Raw genomic sequence first — 25,751 nt, 5'->3', positions numbered from 1 at the left:
CTCCCATTCCAGATTGTTGTACGATGTGCGGACGGTAATGGTAGTCTCCCAGCAGTTATTCCAACTCTTTTACTAGTTGTTCCTGGTTTTTTATTAGTTGCTCTGGGGGGACTAACTAACTTCCACTCTTCTCTATGCTGCCATCTTCTCCTCTCTCCCACACCATCTTCTGCTTTCTCCTGCCTCAGGCTTGTAATCATTATACCAAGTTTCTGTGTCTCCTAAAGGTTTGAGAACTATTGTGAGTTCCATATTTTCATTTTTTTAAGTTGTAATTTCTCCTATTTCATTCATGATATTAGAGTTTTGAGTCCTCTCTGACTTTCTTGGTCAGTCTAGTTAAAGTTTTGTCAATCTGTTGATCTTTTCAAAGAACCAGGTTTTAGTGTTACTGATTTTGTCTGTTTTCCTATTCTCTATTTCATTTATATCCACTCTAATTTTTCTTATTCCTTCCTTCTGCTAGCTTTGCATTTATTTTGCTCTTCATCTAGTTTTCTATTTCCTTAAAGTATTTCTTATGTTTCCCTCTAAGCACTTCTTCAGCTGCATCATGCAAATTTGGTACATTTTGCTTTTGTTTTCTTCCACTTGAAAGTATTTCTCATTTCTCTTGTGATTTATTCTCTGAACCATTGGTAATTTAGGAGTGTTGTTCAATTGCCACATAGTTGTGAATTTCCTATGTTTCTTTCTGTTACTGATTTCTATTTCATTCCATGGTGGTTGGAGAACATGCTTTGTATTATTTAAATCCTTTAAAATCTATTGACTTGGTTTATGGCATAACATTTGGTCTATCCAAGAGAATGTCCCATGGGAAAAACATATATCCTGCTATTATTGAGTATTTATAGATGTCTGATAGCTCTAGTTGGTTAATTCATAATGTAATTCAAGTGTTCTATTTTCTTTTTGATCTCCTGCTTAGTTGTTGTATCCATAATTGAAAGTGAAATATTGAAGTCTATCATATTATTCCTTCCCCCATTGAATAGTCTTGGCACCTTTGTAAAAAATCTATTGGCCATATAGGTTTGGGTATATGTCTGGAATCTCTATTATATTCCATTGATCTACTTGTCTCTCCTTACACCACTACCATACTGTCTTGATTACTGTCCTTATAACAAGTCCTTATAATAAGTCCACTACCTTGAAATCAGGAAATGTTAGTTCTCCAACTTTGTTCTGTTTCAAAATTGTTTAAGCTATTCTAGATCCTTTGCATTTATTTCCTTTTAAATTTTGAAATCTGATTGTCAATTTCTATAGAAAAGCCTTATAGGATTTTCACTGGGATGGAATTAATTTATAGAGTAAATTGGGGAGAATGGACATTTTTAAAATAGGAGTCTTCTGATCCCTGTCCCTATTATATCTCTCCATTTATTTAAGCCTTCGTTAATTTTTCTCAAAAATTTTTTTTTTTTTTTATCATCATTTTATTTTTTTTTTTTTTTTTTTTTTTTTTTTTTACAAAACAAATTGTACTTTCGATTGTTTACAGTACCATTACATAGTTGTACATTCATCACCTAAATCAATCCCTGACACCTTCATTAGCACACACACAAAAATAACAAGAATAATAATTAGAGTGAAAAAGAGCAATTGAAGTAAAAAAGAACACTGGGTACCTTTGTCTGTTTGTTTGCTTCCCCTACTTTTCTACACATCCATCCATAAACTAGACAAAGTGGAGTTTGGTCCTTATGGCATTCCCAATCCCACTGTCACCCCTCATAAGCTACATTTTTATACAACTGTCTTCGAGATTCATGGGTTCTGGGTTGTAGTTTAATAGTTTCAGGTATCCACCACCAGCTACCCCAATTCTTTAGAACCTAAAAAAGGTTGTCTAAAGTGTGCGTAAGAGTGCCCACCAGAGTGATCTCTCGGCTCGTTTTGGAATCTCTCTGCCACTGAAGCTTATTTCATTTCCTTTCACATCCCCCTTTTGGTCAAGAAGATGTTCTCCGTCCCACGATGCCGGGTCTACATTCCTCCCCGGGAGTCATATTCCACGTCTCAACAATGTTTTGTACATTTCCATAAAATCTGTTTTTGCCAAAAAGTTCTAGTGTCTGAATCCAGTGGTCCCTTTCAGTCCCAATCCTACTAGACCTCTCCAGAGCCCAATGCTGTGAATCATTCCCACTTTCTTGCCTGTTTCCTCCCAGGGCTTTGTGTCCACACCCTTTCCTGGTTTTCCTTCCATCCCTTGGATTGTCCTACCCTGTTGTATCACAGGCACCTTCCCTGCTTCTTGTGACCACTGGAGGTACACTTGGAGCCTGCAGCTTCACAGCCAGCTGTGTTCACAAACACCTGTTCTGTAAGAAAGTTCTCCTTGGATCTTTTAGAAGTGAATCTGCCATCCCTCCAACAATTGTGGGATGAGAATATCAAAAAAGTGTCTCAAAAAAAAAAATTACCATTTGGAGTAGGTGAGTCCGGAGATTAGGGGAGAATCACCCTATTGCAAAACCTAGTAGTTTTGCAGGTTTTCTTATTCACCAACTCAGCCTACTGAGATCTCAATGGTTTTCTTTGAGTCGCTTTAAAAAAAATAATTTATTAAGGTGAAATTCATCTAACAAAATTAATCATTTCAGTGTGAACAATTTAGTAGCCTTTAGTACATTCACAATGTTGTACAACCATGACCCCTATCTAGTTTCAAAACATTTCCGACCCACCAAAGAAAAATCCCTTAACTATTAAATGGATTTTCCCTGTTCCTCCCTCCCTCCCACCCTGGCAATCACCAATCTGCATTGCTTCTTGTTTTGGTTTGCTAAAGCTGACAAAATGCAATATACCAGAAACAGGTTGCTTTTACAATGGGAATTTATTAACTTATAAGCTTAGTTTTTAGGCTGTGAAAAATGTCCAAATTAAGGTATAAACATGATGATACCTTCTCTGAAGGCCAGCTACCCATGAGCTTTGGCTCCTGTCAGACAGCAAGGCACATGGTAATGTCCACTGGTCCTTCTCTCCCAGGTTTCATTGCTTCCAGCTTCTAGCTTCAGTGGGTTCCTCTCAGTTTCTCGGAGTCTTTTTTCTGAGTTTCTCTGTATTTCCTCTCTTTGTGTTTTATCCTCTTATAAAGGACCCCAGTAAGAGGATTAAGTCCCACCTGAATGAGGTGGGTCACATCTCAATTGCAATAATATAATTAAAATTCATACCCACAATAGGTCTACACTCACAGGAATGGATTAACTGAAGAACATACTTTTCTGGGGCACATAAAGCCACCCAACCATCACATGTATCTATGGATTTATCTATTTTTGATATTTCATATAATGTTTTGGAGGTTCTCTGAGTCACTTTTTTTCTCCTAAAGGTCAAGATTTAATATAATTAATAATTCTTAGCTCTGCATCAAGAGCATTCTTAATAGGAAAAAAAAAAAAGCAATTTTGGAGACTCATGGAGGAAGCTAGTTTGTTTTCATAGTCTGATACCAGTATCAGTTGCCACATACTACCAAATTCTTGCAGTAATTTCCATCTAGAGAAGCAAGTTGACTTAGCATCTATATATACTTGTTCATCTGGCTGAGCTAGTAAAAATGGCTAACTTTAACTGAAGGCATACTACGTGTCAGACACCACTAGGCTCTTTATAATAATTTTCTCATCGAATCTTCTTAAAAAAAGCCATGGGGTAGGGAGATCCTCTTATTAGACACATCTTACAGTTGAGAACACTGAGACACCAAGAAGCTGTGTGCGTGTAGCAAGTGGTATCTCATTAACTGTATTTTCCTGATGAGGGCTGATGGGAAGCATCTTTTCATGTGCATATTTGCAGTTCCTGTACCTTGGGTAAAGCGTCTGCCTTCCTCCAGCAATCACTGGACAAAGAACTTCTGAGCCTGACGCCTCACCTGTGAAAAGGAGATAACGTTCCCCCTTCAGAACCCTGATGCCCAGATGACAACCTTTGTGCAACGGAAATTCCCAGGCTCTGGGTCCTTGCTCCCTGGTTATACGTGCCTTTTCCTCGTCTGCCTTCTTCAGCGGACTGTGAGCGTCTGAGGACTTGGCCTACCGCAGGTGTTTATCAGCCAGGGTCAGGGCACATGGTAGGTACTGAACACATGTCAAGCGATTGAGGGAGTTTGAATAAAGCAAGGGGTACGCAGGGCCGAGCGCATTGACCCAAGCAGGCCTCGGAGGGCCCGGCCCCGCCCCGCGCGCACGTTGGCCCCGCCCTCGGCGCCCATTGGCCCGTTCAATTCTCGCGCGCACAAATGGGAAGCGGCGGCAGCGGCCCTCCCGCACTTGAGCCGGGACGAGTGACTGCGGGCAGTGAGTGGGTACGGCGAACCCGCTTCGGGGCTGCCGAGAGCTTCTCGGCCGCCCCCCGCGACCTGCAGCTGCCGCCCAGTCAGAGAGCCCGGCCCGCGTTCCGAGGTGAGGGGCCACGCGGCGGTGGGGACGGCGGCGCGAGCCGGGTCGTTTGAGGAGTCGCGGACCCGCCAGCTTCACGCCCGACTAGCCGCGTGCGAGCCCTTCACGTCTCGTTCCCGTCTCCTGTGAGGCGGGTGACACGAGGGCGGCGCCCTGTTCGCGGGGTGCCGGTGCGGGGTGACCGTGCGGAGCGAGCGCCGTGCGGACGCGGGCTCAGGCGGGCGCGGGCTTTGGGCGTCGGCGCTCCGGGGGGACCGATTGCGCCTGCGCGGGCTGCGCGGCCGGGCTGGCTAGGTGGTTTGGGGGCCCGGGTGGGGTCCAGCTCTGAGGTCCGAATTCAGACCTTCGCCTCAGACCTTAGGGAAGGGTCCTCAGAGGTAATGTTGACGCTTCTGTGTTCAGCACCTGGGGGAACAGAAGAAAGCAAGTGAGGTGTCTCACCCAGCCTGATATGGTAAAGTTCAGAATTTTGGGTGTATGGCTCATCTCTGCCGTTGAGTTTTATAAAAGCTTGGCTTTCACTTAACTAGATGTTCAACATGCTCTTCTCCAGATTTTTACTGTCAGACAATACAAAATGTGCAGAGCGGTTCTGGGGAACTTTTATTTAACAATCTTATTAATGGGATTATTTCTCAAGGGCAATACTGAGTTGGGAAATTTTCTGTGGGAGATGCCATCTCAAATAGAATGTTTTTCTAAGTAAAATCTTCATTTAGTCAACCATATTTATTTGAGGTTATTGTTTGAACTAAGGTTGACTTGCAAATCTTTCCTTTTGTTATGTAGAGCAAAGAAGAGAAAACCTCAAGGAACTTCTTTAAGAAGGAAAAACACGTTTTGTATACGAAGAGGTAGATCAGATATCCAGGTGAGGTCAAGTTAATTTCATTTCAGTTCTGAAAAATGTTAGGTACATTATTAATACATTTTTTCTTCATGAATGCATCTTTACACCCTTCCTCAGTGGTCAGATTTGGTTTATATTTATGAAACAGAGCTGACAGGATATGGTGAAGGATTGTGTGTGGGATGTAAAAGAAAGAATGGAGTTAAAGATGATCTTGAATCGATTAAAGGAGGCTGAGGAGACATGACAGCTAAATGCAATACCTGACCCCAGGGTGGATCCTCTACTGGATTGGGGAAGACGCTCCCAAGGACAATATTAGGTCAGTTGACCACAGAATGTGGACAGATTAATGTGTCATGGTAAATCTGTAAATTTGATAATTGTACTGTGGTTATGTAAGCGGATATCCCTATTTTTAGGAAATAACCACTGAAGTATTTAGGGTTAGAGGGCCATAATGTTTGTAATTTATTTTTAAATAGTTCAGGGAAAAAATGTATATACACCACACACACATTGAAAGAGAATAAACGATAACAAAAATAGGGTAGAAGGTTAGCAGTAGCTGAAGCTGGGTTAAGAGTTTATGGATATACTTTGAACTCTTTTTATTTTTCAATATTAAATAAATTTGGCATTATTTCCAAACAAAAATTTTTTTTAAATTGCTAACTTGACATTAACAAATTGCTTTCATTTAGAATAAATGTGTTCTCCTTTCAAAAATAAATCCCATATTTGTTTAAGAAAAAAAGATGATGCTAGGTTTTTTGTTTTTTGTTTTTCCTGATACATGAACTTTTATTCAGGGCTTGCCTACAGGGTGAGAAGTCATGAATAGATCATGATGTCTCTCTGTGGCCAGGCGGGCATTGCATTCACGGGGAAGTTGACTACCCAATTAAAGAGGACAGCGAGGGTTTGAGACAAACCTATTCCTAAGGTTACAAGCGGGAGAACAGGCTTGTGACATGGGGTGGGGTGGGGTGATCCATAGATAACCATAAGAGTGTCAGAAAGGAAGCCAGCTATTAACACTTGACAGCAGGAGGTTTGGGGACCATAGTTGAATGCTTATTCAAATCTGGGTGCAAGACTTGACATTTACATCTCGCCTCTTTGTGAGACCAAGAGTTCTTACCCCCTCCTGACTTCCCTTTTTAAAGTTACATTGTAAGGTTAAGTTAACATTTTCTTTTTCTTGGTTTACAAAGATGATAGGTTAAACATTAGCTGCCCAGGTCACACAGACTGCTGTGCGACAAGTCACACAGGCCTGTTTTGCTCAGGTCAGGGGCTGCCACAGTCCACCCCGGCACAACAGTTTGCATTGACTATAGGACAGACACTGCATTTATAATTCACAACAGCAATATAATAAACAACACAGTACAAGTAACCAGTACACATGGACTTCAGTTCTGTTAATAAGTGGTACCATGGCCAAGTTAATGAGTTCCATTATTTAAACAAAGGATTATCAGATAAATGATCAGTACTTTGTATGTTATTTTGCATATGATTAAGAGCGTGGGTTACATTTTGTGAATTATCAGACACATACACACAGTATCGAAACACAAGTGCCAGCTTGGGTAGCGGTTAGAATATTTAATTCCATTCTATTTTGCAAAAACTACTTTTTTAAGTTGTGAAGTTTTATCATTAAGCAGTGATATCGCTAGTTTTTACCATTTTCTAACTTTGCCCACAGAAATAAATTTCCCTTTCCACCAACTTTCCACAACTTTCTATATTCATTCAGGTTTTGTTCCACATCTTCTCTTTTTCCTTCTGAAACAACCAGTCATTTAGGACAAAACTACTTTATTTTTCCTTCTAATAAAAAACATCCTTTATAACTTTTATACTTAAGTTACCAAAATAATTTTGGAAAATGTTTTCAAGCAAGCATTCTATAGGAAACTATTACCATTAAAATTAAACTTGTTAGAAGCTACTAAATACGCAAAACACTTTAGTTAATGCATTATTGAAATATTAATACACAGTTTTTTAACAAGAATTAATTGCACATGCAGGCATCAAAATGGATGGCTGAGTGGTTTAATGTACAAGCTGAGGCCTCATTAGTAGATAGAGTTTCAGGTGGGGGCTGGTTTTAAATACCATGTTTTCCCCCCCTGCAAGGAGCCAGGTTCAGATCTGCAGTTAGTTTGGGATTGCAAAGTTATGCATACAGTTCTCTGTGGGGATGGGGGTCCCAGATGGGAAATACAAATAACTTTTGGCATCCTGTGTAATTTTAATACCCCATGGGCTTAGGATTCTCAACCACTGTGTCTGCATGGACCGCAACCAGAGCCAATTGACTTTATTTTCCCCAATTTCTAGTGTTTGTGGCACAGACTAGAACAGATTATTATTGCTGCCCCCCTGCAGCTTGACAGCAGCTGGGTCCACTTATTTAAATTCCTAAGGCTTGCATGGGCCCTGTAGTTACATTTCCACAGAGCAGGAGCTGGTTGCTTTGGGTCTGGAGTTAATGCTGATACAGTCATCTAGTCCATTGTCAAGAGTTTCTATCATCTTTTAAGTGTTCCTTTAAAAGGTCATTTATTCTTTGAATTAACCCAGCTGCTGTGGGATTATAGGGCAAATGAACCATCCAGAGGACATTATGTTCTATAGCCCAGGCCTGGGTCAATTGCCTGGTGAAGAGGGTCCCCCTATTGATGTTCACATGTGTGGGGACCCTGAAAAAGGCACTTAATTCTTCTAAGCTATGTATGGTAGCTCTTTGGTTGGCCTTGCCCACTGGGAAAGCCAGCAGCAGTCCTGTAGCCACATCCATGGTGGTGAAGGAATATTTTGCCCCTTTGGACAGAGGAAGGGGGCCAGTGTAGACTACTTGCCACCAGGTGACAGGGATCTGGTGTCCTTGGTGCCCGGTTTTCCAGTGCAGCCATTCAGCCACTTCATGCATCGTTGGTGTTAGGCTGTGGAATTTCGCTAGGGCATCCGCTTCTATGTTACCTGGTAATGAATTGGTGTTGTTGGGCAGAGACATGAAAAATGGTTACCTTACATTTGTGGCAGGCAGTCCAGATGTCTTCCCATCAGATGGTGTCAGTACTGGGCTGGACTGACATTTCCTTTATCCAGTATATGGGCAGATGAGTAATAAAATAAAAGACAAAAATAAATAAATAAATAATGGAGGGTTAAGGGGGAAAAAAAGTGGACTTGTGAGGTAGAAAAAGTAGAAGAGTTGATCCAGTAGCAAAGAGAAGAATGCTATTAAAGAAAAAACGATGGACAATATCAAGTGCTGTTGAAAGGTCCGGTACGATGAAGCCTGGGAATTGACCTTGAGTTGTGGAAACATGGAAGTGGAATGGATGACGTTAGGAATTTCAGTAGAATGCTGGGGACAAATTCCTGATAGGCAAAGGATACAGAAAGAATGAAAGGTGACAACATGGAGACAGTGGGTATTGATGTCTGTTTTTGAATTTTGCTATACAAAAAAGAAATTGAAAGGGAATGTGAGGTATAAGTCTTTATAATGAGAGATTATATGGTGATGGGAGTGACCTTGGTGAGGGACAGGTTAACAATGAGCAAATAATCATGGGAGCAAAGTCTATGGGTAAGCAAGAGAGAATGGAATGGAGAGCACAAGTGGAGAGTTTGACCCTGGGTGGCAGGGTCAGTTCATCCATTAAAGTAGGAAGGAAGCCGAAATATATGGCTACAGAAGCAGATAGATTGATATACTTTACAGGAACAAAGACAAGCTAACCTTGTTAAGAGATAACTTCTAACTTGCTCTCTAAGGAAACATCACAGTAAGCTGTGAACAGAGAAGTTGCAGAAGCTGAGATCAGTGGGGGAGCCTGGTTGGTTGAGTTGCTACATTGGAAGCAAGTTGGCAGATTGACCATGAACATCACCTGCCACCCTACGCTAGTGGGCTAGGGAATAGCAAGAGGGATATTAACTACCAGGTAGTGAGTGCAGGAGCTTAAACTGAGGAGACATTATGTTCTGGTAGACTTGACAGTGCCTGGGAGAAACAGGGAGGCACCACGCTCAGAAGATAGCTGCTGTCTCCTTGGCCATCATTCAGAAGTGTGCAGTAGAAGCTGTGTCAGCAGTTCCTCCCCTTCCCCAAGCAGACTGAGCCGATGGATGTGAAAGGCAGTGTGACCAAAATGATCAACAGTAAGGATATTAAAGATTTTGATTCAAAGATGCACATTCTTTCACATTTTAACATCTCTGAACTTGGGATCTGTCTTAGAATCAATGGCAAATCTGATTGACAGGGACTTCTCCTTTCTTAATGGAACACAAATGGTGGGGCTTCTTACTATTAATACCATCTTGGCTTTTCTCAAATGGCTGGTAATTCTTGACAAACCTAACATAATGAAGGACGTTAGAACATAAGCATTCAGAGGAACTCATATCAAATGAAGTGGATTTTTTAAGTATCTGCAAAGAGCTAGGAGATAGTATTACGATCATAAAGCAGGAACAAGTGGTAGTTAAGAAAGAATTAGACATTTTAGGAATGGAAAATTTAATTGTTAGAATAAATACCACTGCAGGTCTAAACAACAGAGTGGATAAATTCGTGATCTTTAGGTTCAAGCCTGGGAACTCTCCCAGAACACAAAGCACAATGGAATGGGAAGTCTATATGAATAATTGCGGGGTCAGGGATGAAGACATTCCCATCATCTGGATAATTCCAAAGGGAGAGAAAAGAGAGGAAGCAGTATATGCAGGGGTAAAAAAAAAAATAGCTAAAATTTTCCTAGACCGAGAGAAGAGTTTGGTGAACAGAAAAAAATTCTTTGTTCTGCATAAGAATCTATATGGAGAGGCACTCCCTTCTGAAGATGACTTTCCTTTTTTTCCTTGAGCCAGGGAACTGTTCTCTCTTCTCTGACCCCTTTTCCTTCAATTTGATAACAGTACTCTTGGTATTGGTATCCTCCTAAAAGATTCTCACAGCCTGTACTGGCCAGTCCATGGCCATCAACAAGATTTTAGGTCAAATTCTTGAGGAAATATTTGCTTTGGATAAATACCTAAATGCATTGCCACCTGGAAACTAAGGTCTGTATCCTTAATGTGTCCTGTTATAAGTTAAGCTGTGGATGTGTGGTAAATTTTGGATTTCTACAGGAGGGCTATTTTTGAAATATTTTTCAATGTAAGCCTTTTACTAAATATTTACAACTAACCCAAGAAAGTGTTACTTAATAAAGAAATTTTGAAGAGTTGTTTGCATGAATGATGGTTTAGAATGAGATTATCCATTGTTTACATATTCTATGAAGGGAAGGTGTTAAGACTTTTAAAAAGTATCATTAAAGTCCTCAGCCCTCTTGTTTACACTGAGTCACACATCTATAATAAAGAAAAGTTTTGCTTAGGACAAATAAATCTCAGCTTACCTCTTGCCTCCATTTACAATTTAAAAATATGAAGTCAGTTAATTGTTAATAGCCCCCACCCATGGGGAATAAAAAGAGATGTCTTCTTGGTATAGGGTTAATTTTTCTATTTTTACTTTTTTAGTAGTAAAGATCGGAGAATGATGACATCTGAACACCAGGTCCAAGAAAGGACAAAAGTTCTGAAACTTAAAACAAAAATGGTAAGATATGGACAAAGCAACCATAAATAGTCCCTTTTAACCCTTTCCCTTTCCTAAACACTTTCTGAAAACAATGAGTTCTAAAATACTGATTGGTCTTTTTTAGGCTGATAAAGAAAATGCCAATAGACCTACAGAAAGCAAAAATAATATAATGATGGAAAAAAATTGTATTCCTTTACAACCTTCTAATGACTTAACCAGTTTAACTATAGCAGTTGATACATATAATTTTGAGGATAATAATCAAATGCTTCAGTTGTTGCCAATTGAAGGTGATCCCCAAAATCAACGTATGACATTTACCCAGGCATTTCACTTAAAAAAAAAAAGCAAAGATAACCAAATGACTACAGAAAAACTGAAGCAAGATGCTGCTAACATTCCCAAGAGACCTGTGCTGCTGGGATCTTACCGTGGCCAAATTGTTCAGTCTAAGGTGAATTCATTTAGAAAACTTCTACAAGTCAAAGATGTGAGTTCTGCCACAACCCAGAAACTTTCAGCTACTGTCTCTGAAGCCACAGAGCCTTACCCTGTAAACACCAGCAATGTAACAGTGAAAAGTAACAGCAACTCAAACAGAGCTACCACAAAATTTGTGAGCACTGCGTGTCAGGACAGACAGCTTATGCGACCTCCTATTAGAAGTCACCACAGTAGTAACCAGGACAAGGTGAAACAGGGTGTCAGCAGAACTTCTGCCAGGGTTACGGTCCAGAAAGGGCCCACTGGAAAAGGAGTACTACAGTTAAAAACAGATTCATGTAGGGTCAAAATCAGTTCTTCTCAGGACACAAAAAGAAGTGAGACGTCATCAAGAAACCTGGGTTCTGAAATTATAACCAGGCCAGCTTCATCTAACACCAAACTGATAGAAAAGTCTAAAACCATTGACCAGAGAAGACATATTGTAGCCCAGGCAACCTTTGTTAGATCAGCTCAGCCCAAAGAAACTGCAGAGGAGAGAAGGTGAGTAGGTGGATTTTCCTCATTTTTAGTACCTTAATTTTCAAAGGAGTACTATTTGTGAATTTTGTTTGTAATTTCCTTGAATGTATTAAAGTTTTGTTTTTTGGATTCCCCTGTCAAATACAGACTAATTTAAAGATTCACATTGTGGGACAATATGTCCTAAAAATTGTGTTTGGGTGTGTTTTATTAGGTTGCTTTTTGTAATCTAAGTTAAAACGCTTAATAAAATTGGGTGATATTTTATAACTTTTCCCTTAAAAAATACATTCTTGTGGCCTTAGAGTTTGTCGTTGACTTTGATACTGCTCAGTATTTCTTTTCTAGCTTGTCATCTATGTCAGTGTCACCAGTGTGAAACTACTTAGACCTGAAATATTTTTTTAGCTTTTCCTTTATTTGCTAGAGTTCTATCATCAATATCATAGTAGTGTTTATATACTGCTTTTAACTGTAGAATCCGTCTGACTGAGTGGAAAGCTGGCAGAGGAAGAGTGCTGAAAAGGCCTTCTAGCTCTGTACTTACCCACCTAGAACCTGAAGGACAAAATGAAAACCCTGTTGGGTCTTTCTGGACTACCATGGCAGAAGAGGACGAGCAGAGACTATTTACTGAAAAAGTAAACAAGATATTCTCTGAATGCCTGAACCTGATTAATGAGGTACAGCATCTTTATCATATTTGTATTGCATTTTATAGTTCACAAATTACATTCACAGACATTGTCTCTTTACAATTACATTTACATATAACAATTACATTGTGAGTCCTTTGGCCAGGATTTATCAGTGATGTTATACTGACTTAATTTTAAATGTAAGATTGTTCCTCTTTGCCTATAATTGACTGCATTTTGCATTACATTCATATAAGTATATTGAAAGATGATTAGTTTTGTTATTTGGGTTTTTAATATTGTATTCCTCTAGGTGTTAACAGAGAGTGGGCTGGAGATGGATATTAATTCACTTTTCACCCCTGCTTCTTCTGTTTCTTGCATTCATTCCAACATATGTACAAATTGTTTTTCCCACTCATTCAAGTATTTTACCAAGGACTAGCAGTACAGATTAGTGAGCCATTAATTCAAGTTAACTAAAACAAAATCCCATTCATCTAAATCATCATCATTGTGGTGTTGAGTTTACTGTAGAGTTTTGCTATTTGGACCAAATTCCAAAGGAGTATACTAGTTAACTCCAGAATATTTCCTTTGTTTCCTGACTGCTGTTTAACCTGGCTGTAAGGCAGCAGGAAATGAATACTTCTTGAGATATACATTAATAAAAAATGACTAACAATCTACTAGGTCCTCATATATTTAAGATTCCATTTGTTAATAGTTTATTTAGAATGTTTGCATCTACTATATTCTTGAGTGACAATCAAGCCTACAGATTTATATCTTAACTGTCTTTGTCAAGTTTTGATATTAACATGAATCTGTAATGGTTTATGTGAGATAAAAGTTATATGTAGTTAAATAGTTGGACAGAAAATTTCCATAGTATCAAAACAGAAAACCCCACCTGAGCAGAATTAAGAATAGAATTGGTGTTTTCCAATTCTATGGTTGATGTACTTTTTGCTTTGCTAGCCTTTCAAAGTATGTTTGGATAAGGATGATATAATGAATGATTTTATCTTTCTAGTCACTTTTTTCCATCTTTATCACTGATCTTGATTATGGTAACCTAAATTATTAATTGTTCCTAGTTTTTAGGCTAAAAACACCACACACTTTATTTCTTGCTATTTTAGGGAGGCCCCAAAGAAGAAATACTGGCCACACCGAATGACCCAAATAAAAATATTCCAGATGCCAAAAACCTTGTTAAATTTTGGATATGTCTTACACGGCTTGAACCAATTAAAAGTCCTGTTGAAAATATTCTCACCATCTATAAGCAGCCATCCTGGCGGGGGCTCAGGTAAGATCAAAAGTTAACTGATCTTACTTGTTTTTGGTTTCTAGTGTATTAGAATATCTAGAAGGCAATACCTGAATTTGTTGAAATGTAATCTAGTAGACTTGATTCTTGGTGATGATTATATGACTATATAGTTTTTATCGCAGGACCATGTGCTTGTGAAAACCTTGTGACTAACATGCCCTTGATCCAGTGTATGGGCAGATAAGTAATAAAATAAAGACAAAGAATTAAATAATAGGCGGGAATAAGGGGTATTGGATGTTTTCGGTGCTCTTTGTTTTTTTCTTTATTTTGGAGTAATGAATGTTCTAAAATTGATTGTGGTGATGAATGTACAACTACATGATGATGCTCTGAGCCATTGATTATATACTTTGGATGGATTATATAGGGTGTGAATATATCTCAATAAAATTGCATGAAAAAGAATAAGGAAAAGAAATAAGTGAAAAAAAAAGTTACTGATCTTTATTGTTACAGTGTAAATGATTCCTAATTGTTTTGGAAGACATCAGGATGATAAAATTGTGGTTATATACATAGTAGTAGTGAAACTTGCTTAAAGGTCACAAGGATTGCATTATAAAAGCTATTTCTCAGCCTTCTAAAACTTTTGCTGATACATTAGAGATACTTAGACCTTAGAAAAGGGATGTAGGCTAAAATCTAAATTTAATAAAACGTGCTGTAAGAGATATTTTAGCCCATACCATTCTGCACATTTCCTAGGAAGCTACATTTTTAATATTCAAATTTTGCTTTTTGAATATAAAACAAATGGAGTAAAATTATCTTTCAAAATGTTATCAATCTCTGATGGCTTTTTGAGAAAACTTGCCTTCTCTTTAGGAGTACAACTCAGTCCTGTAGTCACATTTACACATGGTATAGTCTGTCTTGCCCATGTACAGAAGACGGCAGTAAACTAGTCTCTCGAACATTTTTGCCTCCATAGTAGTTTGATACCATACCTCTCACTTCTTCCTAATCTGTTGCTACAAAAAGTCCAGGGTGTGGAGCAAATTATATCTTCAGGTTTCTTTCTTTTCTTTTTTTTGTTTTTTTAAGTGCAAATGTTCCTGAAATGTATTTCCTTTTGTATAAGTCTCTTAGAAACCCATTCTTATAGATTATTTACCTAGAGATCTTTTTTTTCCCCTAATTCCTCTTTTTAGCCTCTTGGTCCCAGCAAAGCCAACAAATGCATTTGAACTTTAACCTGAACCAAAAATTGCATATTCAGCAGTAGTCCCTCCTTGGCTATTATGTGTAAAACATTTTGCTGTAGGGTAGCTTGATATTTGACAAGATCCCACTGGAAGGGAGTGTCAGGTGTCTATTGAAGGGACATGACTTCTGGCAGCTTCTGGCAGTGTACCTAGGATGCATAACTAGAGCCAGGGTTGTCTGTATAAAACAGTAGTGTAAAGGAGAAGGTGTGATCCCAGAGCAGAAATTGGAAAACAAAGATCAGAAGCAGTCAAGAAACTTGAAAGAAGTATCAGTGAGGAGATGAGGACTAAGTACTAGAACTGAGGCTATGAGCCAGAGCTTCCCTTTTATATGGTATCTTGTATATTTTGCATTAGCAGGCTCAAAGTTACATAGTAAGTAAGTGCTTATAATATCTGGCATATAATGGACACTGTTAAATGTTTTAAATGGATGAGATATGTCCAGATAGTCATCCTTAAGCTATTCGGAGATGCATTTAATAACATGCTGAAACAAATATAAATGTAGATTTAAATGTGGGAGAAAAGGAACTATTAAACTTTATATATTCAGGTCTTTAGTAGGTGTGAAGAATGTTAATTTGCTACTTGTCTATGAATTTTCTTATAAGGCAAGCATAATAGTTACCAAAGACTTAAAAAAAATTTTGGGCCTACTCTTTACTGATGAAATGCTATCCTTTGAGTTCATTTTTATTCTGTAAATTGGAAAAGTCAGCCATTTTTCCATTTCAGTGGCAAAGTAAATGTTCTGAGAAGCACGGTTTAAGATCAATTGCCTTATTTTAAAATATGAAGTTTTAATCACTGTGGTTTTAATACTTTCAGTTTGGAAAATCTAATGTCTGAGAGTATAAAACTTACATGGGTCTGCTTTCTTCATTAAAATTTTCTTTAAGCCTATTGAAGAGATGCGACATGCAATTGTAGATATTCTAACGCTGAAGAGTCGAGAAGAACTTAATTTTGGTAAGTTTCTTTTGTTTCTTTCAGGTGAATTGTGATTTTTATTAAATTTCTTTGCTGAATGAGTTTTTTGTTTTTTCTTTTTCAATGTTTAAAATAGTTAGGGTGTTTCCTCTTATTTCTGTTTACCTACCTCAGAGAGTCAGTGGAATTGTACTAAAATTCTAAACTAATTATATAATACAAATTTTTGATTAATAAAAAAATTCTGTTGAGGTTAGCACACTAATGGCTTATCCACGTGTATGAGCAGGTTGTGCTTCTATTGTCAGTATGTTAGTTGAACAGCAAATAGTTCAATTTGTGGTGGCTGTTAATATGCCCAGGGGAGCATATAGAACATATGTATCGTCTGGTCTTATTAGTAATGTTTAATGAGGGAGTTAGAAAAGGAATGATCAGGGAGATAGGAGGAAAACCAAGAACACACCTTCAGGAACACAGATTAAGGTTAAAACACATCTTCTGTTTGGGTACATGATTCACTTGACCACACACCTCTCTCCATTCTAATTGTATACCTGTCTCCCTGATGAGTTGTTTTTTTTGTTTTTTGTTTTTTTTTAAAGTCAGTTTTATTGAGACATATTCACATACCATACAGTCATCCATGGTGTACAGTCAACTGTTCACAATCTATTTTTGAATAAAAATTGGAATACAAAATAAAAGTAAAAAAGAACACCCAAATCATCCCCCCCCATTCCACCCTATTGTCCTCATTTTTCTACTCATCCATCCATACACTGGATAAAGGGAGTGCGATCCACAAGGTTTTCACAATCACACTGTCACCCCTTGTAAGCTACATAGTTATACAATTGCCTTCAAGAGTTAAGGCTACTGGGTTGGAGTTAGATAGATTCAGGTATTTACTTCTAGCTATTCCAATACATTAAAACCTAAAAAGGGATATCACTATAGTGCATAAGGAATGCCCACCAGAGTGACCTCTTGACTCCATTTGAAATCTCTCACCCACTGAAACTTGATTTTGTTTCATTTCACTTCCCACTTTTGGTCAAGAAGATGTTTTCAATCCCATGATGCCAGTCCAGGTTCATCCCCGAGAGTTATATCCTGGGTTGCCAGGGATATTTCCACCCCTGGGAGTCACGCCCCATGTAGTGGGGAGGGCAGTGAGTTCACCTGCCGAGTTGGCTTAGCTAGAGAGAGAGAGAGGGCCACATCTGAGCAACAAAGAGGCATTCAGGGGGAGGAGACTCTTGGTGCAGTTATAAGCAGGTTTAGCCTCTCCTTTGTGGTAACGAGCTTCATAAGGGCAAGCCCCAAGATAGAGGGCTCGGCATACCAAGCTGTCAGTCCTCATTGTTTGTGAGAATATCAGCAACAACCCAGGTGAGGAAATCCAACACCTTTTCCCAGTGAGTTTTGGTCAGACATCTCGCATGTAGGGTTTAACACAATCCAGCTCCTGCCTACCTATCTGAGCTTACTACCTGCTCCTCACACTCCAGCCTCGCTCCTTACCTGTATTCTAAGCACCAGACAATGTTGTCTCAGAAGATCATTTCCTTTTATGCTTCAAACCAAGATGACTCCTTGGTCTTACCTAGTACTCATTCTCAAGACCCAGCATAAATGTCACTTGGGAAACCCTCCCTAGCCATCCTCCAGCTTCACAAGCAAGTTAGTTGGTTCTTTTTTATGGATTCCTATGACCTTTTGTTCTAACCTCAGTTACACCACTTATCTCAGTTTATAATGAATTATTTTCAAGTGTGTCTGTTGCATAGAATGTGAGCTGCTTAAAGACAGGTATGGTTTCATTCTTATGTTTGTATCTACAATCCCTGATCCATAGGAGATGGTAAATATTTATTAAATAGTTGGCACCCGTATTTGCTTAGGAAAAATAGTGGTTGGGAAATGGCAGTTTGGTTTAATTGTTTTGAAATTTGGTCAACTATGAATAACTTTAATGTTTTCTGATTTTGTTCTTAAAATTTGGCCAAAAGCTTAATCTGTAAATGTATTTTCTATAGGAGAAAAGACCAAGGCTTGTGCAGCCACAGAAGAAATCCAAGAAGTCAACACCGATAACATAGGTGTTAACCTAGAGCCAGGAAAACTGGAAATGGAACATAAACAACCTAGAAGTGTGATATTTCAGGACTGTGAAGAACAGAGGACAAAACAAAAGAGCCCATCAGTGATGCTAAAACCCCCAGTAAAGAAACTGGAGGGAGTTGCTTAATTAAATATAATGTTTCTACCACACCATACTTGCAAAGGTAAACTTCTAATGCAGTGTACTGGGGTTTCTTTTTATGATGAAGGATAATAAATGGTATTTTTAGGTCTTTAAGACAGATTCATTTAGAACTACTGTTTGTTAATACAGGGGTTTTCAAACAAATGGGATGTCACTGGGACAGTTCACCTTTTTAAATAGCATACTTTGTTTTTTCTGCCATTTTGAGAAAGAAAACTTTTGCATCATTTTACTTTAATTCCTTGTGTGTTATTAATAACAGGTTTTGGAATTGAGCAATATGCCAGTTTTACAGTTATTCCAGTATCTACTGAGTATAAGTTGTAACAACAAATAGAGAAAAGAATAAGCTCACTTCAAGGAGGCTGCAGTGCCTCTTTCTGTAGGACGAGTCATCAAATCATTGCAACACAAGTTTTAAACACAGAAGAACAAAGTAAGTGTTAACACAAGTTTTTGAACTCTGGGAATAAAATTTTGTTTTTCAGTATAAAAAAGAAGATGCAGTTTGATGAAACAAATTCTACATTTAAAGAGCTGAAGTTTCTAACGCCAGTGAGACGTTCTCGACGTCTTCAAGAGAACAATTCCAAATTGCCAGCTACGCTAAAAGACCATTATCCTTGTGTGTCTTCACTGGAGCAGCTGGCAGAATTGGGAAGCGAAACGGATGCTTTTGTGTGCCGTCCTAATGCAGCGCTCGGTAGGATGTGCTCAGAGGCTGAGACAGCAGAGGAGAAGTAAAGCTCGGATGAGGAATGGGTTTTAATATAAATACGGAAATGCGTCATCAGAAAATGAGATGTTCTAGGTAAACTTTATATAAAAGAAGTTTCTTTGCGGTAAGATGGAAAAGGTGTTAAACTTAGTGGCTATTAGAAACTTTAAAACTAGCCTGAGTTTCCATCTTAGTTAAAATTTCAACTTCTGTAGCTTCGTTTGATGTAGTTTATAGGGAGTATTAGAATGGAGTTAGGGATAGAATATATAATATTTAATAACTGTCATTCTAGTTTAGGTAGCATTTCTAAAATAATAGTTATTTTCTTCTACATGATATAAAAACTTGACTGTTAAATCATGTCCCTTGAAACATGGCCATTATATATAGTTAACATTTCTCTTCTCACACATAAATATCACTAATAAAATTGTTTTGTAAAGTCCTGAAGTAATACTTAGATTTGGTAGATACCTCCATAATCTCCAGCTCTACACAGTTTCAAATAAGTGATTTTTCATTGTAAAAGATTAGTTTTAAAACGAATGTGATAGAAGATCCCATATTTCATCTTTTATTTATGTTCATTCATTCTGTTTGTGTAATAGCATTTAGCTTTGTTCTTGAAACTGTCTTCTGGAGAGCAGGAATTTTATTTCTTTTTAACTGTGTACCTAATATGCATCCAATAAATTAAAATACCTGTATATTGATGTGCCAGTGACATTTATTTTAACAAATAGGTTATAGAATGTGCATTTCACAGTGAATGTTTTTGAACTTTACCTTTGAAATACATTGTAGTAAGATTTGGCTTGAGATTTTCAACACTTCCAATTAAGTGTTTGCTTAATGGTATATTTCTTTTTGAAAAATGATTATGAATCTACTTAACTAAAAATTTACCTAATTTTTTTTCCTGTTCGCAGAAAGAATAAGTTCTTCAGTTATTTTGTCATACTTTTATGGTGACCCATAATATATCTTTTTTTAAATTAGACCAGCTGTAGGTTTACAGAAACATCATGCTGAAAGTACAGAGTTTCCATATACTACCTCTCACAGGCAGTTTTCCCTAATAATATTTTACATTAATATGGTACCTTTGTTACAATTGATGAAACAATATTATAATTATGCTATTAACTTGAGCCCACTGTTTACATTAGGGTTCACTGTTTGTGTTGTGCAGTTCTATGAGGTTTGTGTGTGTAACTTAGACACAACCTAAAATTTCCCTTTTTATCCCTTTTAGAATATACAATTCAGTGGTGTTAGTTACCTACACAAAGTCATACCTCCATCACCATCATTCATTGCCAAAACTCTTCCATCACCCCAAACCCAAACTCCATGCCAATTAAACATTACTCCCCACTCAGCCCCCGGTAGCCTGTGTTCTAATTTCTGACTTTATGAATATGCATATTATGCTTATTTCATATAAATAAGATCATAAAGTATTTGTATTTTCTGTTGGGCTTATTTCATTCAATGTCATATATTCAAGGTTCATGCTAATAGCATGTATCAGAACTTTTTTTGTTTTTATGACCAAAAAATAATCCATTATGTGTCTATACCATACTTTGTTTATCATCTGTTGGACACTTGGGTTGCTTCCATCTTTTAGCAATTGTGAATAATGCCACTATGAACGTTGGTGTGTAAATACCTGTTGGAGTCCCTGTTTTCAGTTTTTTGGGTATATAACTAGAAGTGGGATTGCCAGGTCATATGGTAATTCTGTACTTCACTTTCTGAGGAATCGCAAAACTTTTCCAGAGAGGCTGAACCCTTTTAACATTCTACCAATAATGTTTGTGCATTCTTATTTTTTCACATTTTCTCTTACTGTTTTCACTTTTTTTTTTTTTTAATAGCCATTCTTAGACGGTATGTCATTGTGGGTTTGATTTGCATTTCTTTGGTGGCTAATGATGTTGAGCATCTATTTATTTATTGGACAGTTGTGTTACTTTCTTTAGAGAAATGTCAGTTCTTTTTTTCCCCATTTTTAATTGGGTTTGTCTTTTTGTTGAGTTGTAGGAGTTCTTTATTCTGCATATTATACCCTCAAGAGATATACAGCTTCTAAGTATTTTCTCCCATTCTGTCTTTTTACTTTCTTGATAAAGTCCTTTGATGTAAAAAAGTTTTAAATTTTTATGAAGCCCCATTTATCTGTTTTTTCTTTTATTGCTCTTGTTTTGGAGTGAAGTCTAAGAAACCACTGCCTACCTCAAGTTTCTGAAGATGTTTCCCTATGTTTTCTTCTATGAGTTTTATAGTTTTAGTTCTTATATTTTGGACTTTTATCCATTTTTAGTTAATTTCTATATATGTTGTGAAGTAGGGATTGACCTTCATTCTTTTGCATCTGGATATCCAGTTCTGCCAACACCATTTATTGAAGAGGCCATTCTTTCCTCATTGAGTGGACATGCCACCCTTCTCAAAGATCAGTTGGCCGAAAGTGTGACAGTTTATGTCTGAACTCTCAATTTGATTCTTTGGGTCTTTATGCCTGTTCTTGTGCCTGACGCTGCTGTTTTGATTACTGTGGCCTAGTAATAAATTTTAAAATCAGAAAATGGGAGTCCTCCAACTTTGTTCTTTTTCAAGATAGTTTTGGCTCTTCAGGGCCACTTACCCTTCCATGTGAATTTGATGATTGGTTTTTCCATTTCTGCAAATAAATGTTGGAATTTCAGTTGGAATTGAATAGAAACTGTATATAGCTTTGCGTAGAACAGACGTCTTGTTATTTAGTCTTCTAGTCCATGAACATGGAATGTCCATCTATTTATTTAGGTCTTTAATTTCTTTCAGCAATGTTTTGTAGTTTTCCACATATAAGTTCTTTATATCCTTGATTAAATTTATTCCTAGATATTTGATTCTTTTAGTTGCTGTTGTAAATGGATTTTTTCTTAATTTCCTCTTCAGATTGTTCATTACTAGTGTATAAGAAACACCATGAATTTTGCATGTTGACCTTGTACACTGCCACTTTGCTGAGTTCATTAGCTATAGTTTTTTATTGTTGTGGGATTCCTGATGTACAGGATCATGTCATCTGCAAATAGGGAAACTTTTACTTCTTCCTTTCCTGTTTGGATGCCTTTTATTTCTTCTTATTGCTTTATTGCTGTGGCTAGATCCAATACAGTGTTGAGTAACTGGGCATCCTTGTGTTTTTCTTAAGAGGAAAACTTTCATTCTTTCCCCATGGAGTATTTTTTTAGCCATGGCCATGTATATTTGTGTCTTTCATAAGATTGGGGAATTTTCGACCATTACTTCCTCAAATATTCCTTCTGCCACTTTTTTTCCTTCTCTCTTTCTGGGTGATATTTTCAAATCAGTAACTCTTAAGAGTACCCTATTATGTGTGACTGTTTCCTCCAGGAGAGACTTCTGTTCCTTTGCTCCTTCTCTGGGAGTCCTGGGCTATTCTCTTTGTTTTTATAAAAATCTTCCCCAGTGGCTATGATTTACTCTGCTTACTGCTCTCCTATGCTCAGGACAACTATTTCATTCCAGCTTTCAGTCCTGGATCTGTCCTGTCGTCCCATGAGTCAGTTTCCCCTTTTTGTGCAGCTTTTCTCACTCTGGTAATTTCTGTGTTTCTGTATCCCAACCCATGGAGACAGATGGGGTCAGTGTTCAAAAACACCTGTTTTTTTGTTCTTGCTGTTTAGGTGAAGCAGCAGTTAGGGACCTGGCTGGGAATGTGTGTAGCTTCTCAGTAATTCTGCTGCAGGATGCTCTGGTCTCCGGGGAACTGTTTTGTATGCAGAAGCTCACCAACCGCTAGGGCCCTACATTGGGTGTATGTGGTTCTCCGGTCTTTATTGCCCTCCAGAGTTCCCAGTGAGATGACTCTACCCTTTTGTTTAGCTGTCTCTAAGGGGCAATTTTCCCAGAAATGTCTTGTGCCACCATCTTGATAACATCAATCACCCAAAACAGGTCACTTTGAAATAACTTCAAGCTTCCATATACTCTCCGCCCTATAATATCCATACCATATGGTTCATTTGGCCATATGGCATAGCTTGAAATATCTCAGTGGATGAGAACTTGAGAGAAACTGTTCTGTGTTTAGACATGTTTCTTTGTTTTTTTTCCTTCCTCCAAGCTATCATTCAAGTTTGAGGACAAAATTAAGACATTTTCCATCATAACGGTGTCAGTTTACCACTCATGAACTTATGTGAAAGTATTCCTAAAGGATTTATTCCAGTGAAATAGAAAGTAAGTTTGAGGTTTAAAAAAATATTTTTAACTACACCAACTGAAAATCAGAAAACATAGTAGAGTCTACATAATTGTATAAACACTAACTATATGGAATAATATTTCCAATGATCTCAACAGGGGAGGTGGCAAGGTCAAAGGAGAGAAAGCTAGTTCTCTTGCTAATGATCTTGTCATAGTTTGGAGCAGGATATAGAAATTTATGTTTAATCTCATTGTCTATTGAGCACTAGAGATTTTAAAACTATATAAATGTAAGGATAAGACCCGGCAATTCCAAACCAAAGTATCTAAGAGAAATGAAAACATGTCCCCACAAAGATTATACTTCAGCATTCATAACAGCATTATTCACATTAGCCCCAAACTAGACACAACCCTAAAGTCCATCAATGTGAATGAGAAAACATTGTGTGCTATATCTACAAAATGGAAACTAAGCAATAAAACAGGAATGAACTATTGATAAGCAACAGTATAGATGAACCTCAAAAACATACTAAGTGAAAGAAGCCAAATGCAAAAGCTTACGTACTATATGGTTAAATTTATATTAAATGCTAGAAAAGATAAAACTGTTGACAAAGCAGATCAGTGGTTCCCTGGGACCATGGGTGGGGGAGGGGATTAACTGCAAAGGGACATAAGGGAGCTCTTTGGAGGAATGGAAATGCTCCATATCTTGATTGTAGTACTGGATATGTAGCTATACATTTGCAATAACTCCTACAAGCATACATGTCAAATCGGTGAGTTTTATTGTGTGTAAATCATACTTCAAAAGTATACGCTTATCTTTAAAATGATAAGAGGAGCCACTAAAAGAATACAAAGAGAATGTATAACTCCAACCACTATATGGGATTGGGGGATGGGATGGGGCTTTCTACTCCCAAGGAAACGTAAGGAGCCTCTGCTGTTTGAGTCTTTCCTAGACCAGGTACCAGACACACGTGTGAGCCAGACTTCAGATGATTCTAGTTCCCAGCTTTCAAGTGGTCCCAGCTGGTGCTAAGTGGAGCCACTCCAGAGGCCTGCCTTACTTTCTTCCCTTTTCCTCAGGGTGTCAGAAGTAGAGCAGTTTCATGCCTGCTTGAAAACTGCTCTTATGCCACCCCCTGTATCTAATCTATGTGCTTGTAACTAAGAGCTTGTAGTAAAACTCTATAAGACCTACTTAAACCACTTGGTACGTGACCCCCTTACATGTCAGGTTTGCTAATGCTGCTGTTTTGCAAAACACCAGAAATGGATTGGCTTTTTTTTTTTAAATTCAGTTTTAATGAGATATATTCACATACCATACAATCATCCATGATGTACAATCAGCTGTTCACAGTACCATCATATAGCTGTGCATTCAAAACCCCACACCAGAAAGAATCAGAGTAAGAATAAAAAATAAAAGTAAAAAAGAACACCCAAATCATCCCCTCCATCTCACCCTATTTTTCATTTCGTTTTTGTCCCCATTTTTCTAATCCATCCATACACTGGATAAGGGGAGTGTGATGCACAAGGTTTTCACAATCACACTGTCACCACTTGTAATCTACATTGTTTACACAATTGTCTTCAAGAGTCAAGGCTACTGGGTTGGAGTTTGGTAGTTTCAGGTACTTACTTCTAGCTATTTGGACTGGCTTTTATAAAGGGGGTTTATGTGGTTACAAAGTTACATTCTCAAGGCCATTAACTGTTCAAGGTAAGGCATCAACAATAGGGTAACTTCACTGGAGAAAAGCCATTAGCATCCTGAAAACCTCTGTTAGCTGGGAAGGCATGTGGCTGGCGTCTGCTTGCTCCCAGGTTGCATTTCAGAAATGGTACTCTCCAAAATACCTGCGTCAGCTTCCAATGGAAATCTTCAAAATGTCTGTCTCAGCTGCAGCTCTGAGGTCCTTCTGTCTGTCAGCTTTTATAAGACTCTGGTGAACTAATCAAGGTGTACACTGAATGGACAGGGCCACACTTCCACGGAAACTTTCAGTCCCAGATCACACCCTAACCAAAGGTGTCACTCACAGTTGGGTGGGTCACATCTCCATAGAAGCAACCTAATCCCAATATCCCAAGAGATTGGATTAAATAGTCATGGCTATTTCTGGGGGACATAATATATCCAAATTGGCATGGGGGAGCTTATGAAATTAAGAGAATCTTCTCTATCAACAAGGTCTGGAATTTGAAACTTATTACAATTTAGGATAGTTAACATTAAGAGTCAAAGGTTATTGGGCATCATATCAATTTAATATTTTGAAAATAGTTATTGTATATACATGTGTTACCATTGCAGACACTTCGCTCTCTAATCAGTTCCAAACTGCTCATTCTGTACTTTATATACTGCAAAGCTGAGAGGTGACGTCTCCAAGTATTTATTACCACTTGGACCATTGCTTTTCCACCCTTTTCTTTTGAGACTGACAACATTCTAATAGATTGGTGGTTCTCAACCAGTGAGCAATTTTGCCTCTTCTCACTCCACTTCTCTCACGCCCA

At 38.0% G+C, this 25,751-nt stretch overlaps 1 pseudogene; it reads left to right on the top strand.

Annotated features, from left to right (window-relative positions):
* The first annotated feature begins 4,270 nt into the window (after nucleotides 1-4,270).
* Nucleotides 4,271-19,675, top strand: LOC119506939 (annotated as a pseudogene).
* The last annotated feature ends 6,076 nt before the right edge of the window (nucleotides 19,676-25,751 follow it).

Source organism: Choloepus didactylus, chromosome 12 (genome assembly GCF_015220235.1).
Source record: "Choloepus didactylus isolate mChoDid1 chromosome 12, mChoDid1.pri, whole genome shotgun sequence".
Classification (NCBI taxonomy): Eukaryota; Metazoa; Chordata; class Mammalia; order Pilosa; family Megalonychidae; genus Choloepus; species Choloepus didactylus.
This window is presented reverse-complemented; position numbering and strand designations above follow the sequence as displayed.